Source organism: Muscardinus avellanarius (genome assembly GCF_963383645.1).
Source record: "Muscardinus avellanarius genome assembly, chromosome: 1".
NCBI classification, from domain to species: Eukaryota; Metazoa; Chordata; class Mammalia; order Rodentia; family Gliridae; genus Muscardinus; species Muscardinus avellanarius.
The window spans coordinates 64,739,685-64,744,477 of NC_137786.1; the positions used below are offsets into that span (position 1 = coordinate 64,739,685).

Consider the following 4,793-nt stretch of genomic DNA (forward strand, 5'->3'; position numbering starts at 1 on the left):
CCTTCTCAGCACCCAAATAGACCATCTTTCCCAGCTTCCTTTAAAATTAGGTGCAGCCATATGACAAGTTCTGCCCAAGGAAATGTGGGTAGAAGTGATGTATACCACCCCTAGGCTTGGCCCATGATGATCCTCCTTCCTCTCTCCTACTTATGTCATCCAGTACAGAGGATCAAACAGCAGACTCCAAGGCCTTAGAGGAGGACAAGCCACTAGAGGCAAGGATTCAGGCAAGGAGCCTGAATCCCTGAAAGACCACACAAGGAGAGTTTCCCTACAGACTCTTACTGGGCTTTGATGTGAACAGGAAAAACAGTAACAAAACCCATTTATGTGTTATATCACTAAGATTTTAGGAGTATTTGTTATAGCAGTTAACCCATCCTGACTAATAAATATTAAGATCTTTGTATGAAAAGAACATTATTATAATTATCTTCTCAATTCATACATACAAATAAAATGAAGGCATATGAGATTTACCGTTTGTTCTGGTAAAAGTGCAAAAATAGCTATTTTCTAATGACTTTGCATATAGTTCGTATGTGTGTGTGTGTGTGTGTGTGTGTGAGAGAGAGAGAGAGAGAGAGAGAGAGAGAGAGAGAGAGAGAGGGAAACAGACAGAGAGAGACAGAGAGAGACGAGAGACACTAGGGATTGAAGAAAGAGATAAAGAGACAGAGACAAAGATACTAGAGATTAGAAAAAGAGACCAGAAATAGAGACAGAGACAGAGACAGACAGAGACAGACAGACAGACAGACACTAGGGATTGAACATGGGGCTATTCTACCTTCAAGCTATGCCCCCAGCCATTTATTTATTTGTTTACTTATTTATTTGAAATAGGGTCTTGCTAGGTTTCTGGGAGTCTTGCTAAGTTGTTGAGGTTGGTCTCAAACTTACAATTTTCCTGTCTCAGCCTTCTAAGTACTGGAATTAGAGGCATGTTTCATCACATCCAGCTAGTTCTACTCTTCATAAGTAAGGCTCTTTTTTGAAGGGTAAATCTCACAAAACTAAAGTTACCTGTATATTCCTTGGCCTGGAATTCATTTAAAAAAAATTCAGTTTTCAGAAAGCTATTCATTTACCAAATGATCACATCTATAGGTCAGAATATAAGGCCCTGTTACTGCTTTTCAGTGAGGAATAAAATAATTGCATGTGTAGTTTTTAATTGTTTTAAGTTTTTAAATCAAATCCCACATTTTAATACACCAAGAATAAATTCTTGTGTCATTGGCCCATGCTCACAAGCAGTATCTTTTTTTCTGATTGTTAAACACTATTACATTTATGCAATACTACCATGGATATCCTCACTTTAAAATATGTGCTCAGGATATTCAGATAAATTCTTGCTTGCACAAATTGCTCTTGGAAGTGGCTGATTCTGTTTCAAAGCATCTTTATCCACCTCAGTCCTGTGTTATGCTGTTTGACCAAGCTAAGAATGTTTGGCTCATAAACGCAGTGAGCCCCCAGGTATTTTTTCTCTCAGATGTTTTCCATCGACTATTCAGAGATTAGTTTTCCCTTCACAGACTCATTGAACACAGTCATCTCAAAATAGCTAAAACAAAGCAGTATGGATCAGCTCCAGGTTCAATGGTCACACTGTAGGAACACAATTCATTTGTTAATTAAATGCACACCATCTACACCACCGCCTCCTGCTAGCATCCACATTTCTGTTTATGGGAACTCTCAGTTTGCTGAAAGAGTGGAGATAAAATAGACACCCCCCTCTGCTCAAAAATCTTCTGTGGAGTTTTTCTTCCTCTCTCTTTTTTTAAAATATCAGTTTGCTGTTAGCCTAGTGGAATTTTTTCATACATGTTACCTCCCTTACTTTTAAAAGATATTAAAGACATTTATTCATAATTTGATGGGGAAGCCATTCTTGGGAATAACCAACTGTGGTTGGTTTTATGCTTCTACCCAGAAGTTCCAGGGATCAGGGGACTTTGGACCCAAACGATCTGATTTTCCAGCACCTCATACAGTGCCTGAGGCTTGAAGCTTCTTAAAAAGCTGAAAGGCGGAGGTATCAAGGGACAAGATGAGAAAAGCTTGTATGCCATCTGAAGAATTGGGCTTGAGGCCCTCTGCTTCTCCTGCCGACGGACAGCGCCGCTACCCGTGCAGTGCCAGCCGCGTCCCAGAGACAACATGGTGAAGGTCGGAGTGAACGGATTTGGCCGTATCGGGTGCCTGGTCTGCAGGGCTGCTTTCAACTCTGGCAAAGTGGATATTGTCGCCATCAATGACCCCTTCATTGACCTCAACTACATGGTCTACATGTTCCAGTAAGACTCCACCCACGGCAAGTTCAAGGGCACCGTCAAGGCCGAGAACGGGAAGCTTGTCATCAATGGAAAGCCTATCTCCATCTTCCAGGAGCAAGATCCTGCCAACATCAAATGGGGCGAGGCTGGTGCCAAATACGTTGTGGAGTCCACTGGTGTCTTCACCACCATAGAGAAGGCTGGGGCTCACTTGAAGGGCGGTGCCAAGAGGGTCATCATCTCGGCCCCCTCTGCTGATGCCCCCATGTTTGTGATGGGTGTGAACCATGAGAAGTATAACAACTCCCTCAAGATTGTCAGTATTGCTTCCTGCACCACCAACTGCTTGTTCCCCCCTGGCCAAGGTCATCCATGACAACTTTGGCATCGTGGAGGGACTCGTGACCACCGTCCACACGATCGCTGCCACTCAGAAGACCGTGGACGGCCCCTCTGGGAAGCTGTGGCGTGACGGCCGCCCAGAACATCATCCCTGCGTCCACCGGCACCGCCAAGGCCGTGGGCAAGGTCATCCCCGAGCTGAACGGGAAGCTCACCAGCATGGCCTTCCGTGTGCCCACCCCCAACGTGTCCGTTGTGGACCTCACCTGCCACCTGGAGAAAGCTGCCAAGTATGACGACATCAAGAAGGTGGTGAAGCAGGCATCCGAAGGCCTGCTCAAGGGACCAGGTGGTCTCCTGCGACTTTAACAGTGACTCCCACTCTTCCACCTTCGACGCTGGGGCTGGCATTGCCCTCAACGACCACTTTGTCAAGCTCATTTCCTGGTATGACAATGAATTCGGCTACAGCAACAGGGTGGTGGACCTCATGGTCCACATGGCCTCCAAGGAGTAAGAGCCCTGAACCGCCGGCCCCAGCAAGAACGCGAGAGGAAGAGAGCGAGGCCTCAGCTGCTGGGGAGCCCCCACCCCAACTCAGTCCCCAACACACTGAGAATCTCCCCTCCCAGTTTCCATCCCAGACCCCCTGAAAAAGGGGAGGGGCCTAGGGAGCCCTAGTGTCAAATGTACCATCAATAAAATCCACTGCACCCAGCCAAAAAAAAAAAAAAAAAAAAATGGGCTTGAACCTAGAAGAAGCAGTGACTTTCAGTATGAGAGGTCCATGTACAAATTTCCACTTTAAGAAAGCTCCTTGGCAGCTTCTGACAGATGCACTGGACTGTAAGCTACATCAGGGGAGGGGACTCTCCTATCTGATTTGTCAATGGCATTGCTCGTACTGAACCTGGTGCCCAGAATATGAAATGTACGTAAGAGATGTCTACTGACGGAATGAGTAAAGAGCTCATGAAGTCAGTCTATGAAACTTCCAGAAAAACGGGGATATTTCAGGACCTTTTGGAGAATTTTGACCTCCTCAAGTGTCATCCTACAATGTGATTTCTGAGCCAGTAATTAAGATGCATCCTAACTACTAAGACATTCATCAGAGCAGAGTGAGATATCGTGCTGATCTGGGGACATTTCTTTTGACCCAACTAGTCGTATCTTTGGGGTTAAAACAAGCTGATTCATTCTCCACGCTATAGAAAAGAATAGGCCATCCTCCTGGAGAACGTCTTCTCCAGGGACATTTATCTGATGCCCGGTGTGCTCTTTAGATCATTCCCAAAGAATAGCACTCCAAGGGAAAGGTGGCAACCGTCGGACCAGCGGCTAATTTTATGGTTGATAAACATGTTTCGACCTTGAGCTCCCAGATAATGTGTTTCTATGGGTCAACTGGGCGCCTCTGGAGGGCTGACCTCCCAAAGCATGGGCATCACGCCTGATGTGTGAGGCTAGCGGCTGCTGGTGTCCACACAACTCAGTGGGCCTCCTTTCCCACAAAGCCTCTTCCCCTGCTCACCCTAACTACTCCCAAATATAAATGAGGAAATTAAACATTTACCTTGATGAGAAAATAGCATTCTCTCATTGACACTTCCTCATCCCCTCACCAATGTGATTTAGTTATAGTTTTTAGTAGCCGTTTTTACATTTTTTAATTTATTTTGTAGAGTTAAAATATGTAATAATGGATAACTGTGCAATACATTAAATACTTATGGGTATGTTGTGCCTTCTGTTATAATATAAAATCCATCTATTCTGGTTGATGGGTTTTAACCTCACACAGAATACTTTAAACTCCATTTGGACTTGTGCCTACAATCACCTTAGCAAAGTCTCTTAAGTAACTGCGCACAGCCTAATTAGTATGCATTATCAATTAACAAACTTAATAGCCGGCAGATTGATTAGATCCTCTGTTGCAGGGGCAGAGCTGAAGCGAAACAGAATGAAAAATCATTGCACGCATACACTGCAGCTTTGTTATTTTCTCCGATCCCCTCCTCCTCCTTCACATTGCCTTAATTAATGCATGCATATGGTTCTGCATATCTGCGGATCTGGTAAGCCGAGCTTTTCCTAACTCTTCCATCAAGCTCATTCTGAAACAGAGGGAGTCCAGGCCTCCCTTTTCTTTGGGGG

At 44.8% G+C, this 4,793-nt stretch overlaps 1 pseudogene across 1 annotated transcript; it reads left to right on the forward strand.

Annotated features, from left to right (window-relative positions):
* Nucleotides 1-2,175: 2,175 nt before the first annotated feature.
* On the forward strand, nucleotides 2,176-3,150 carry LOC308269248 (glyceraldehyde-3-phosphate dehydrogenase-like; annotated as a pseudogene). The gene has a single exon. The product of its transcript is annotated as a glyceraldehyde-3-phosphate dehydrogenase-like (transcript).
* Nucleotides 3,151-4,793: the final 1,643 nt, after the last annotated feature.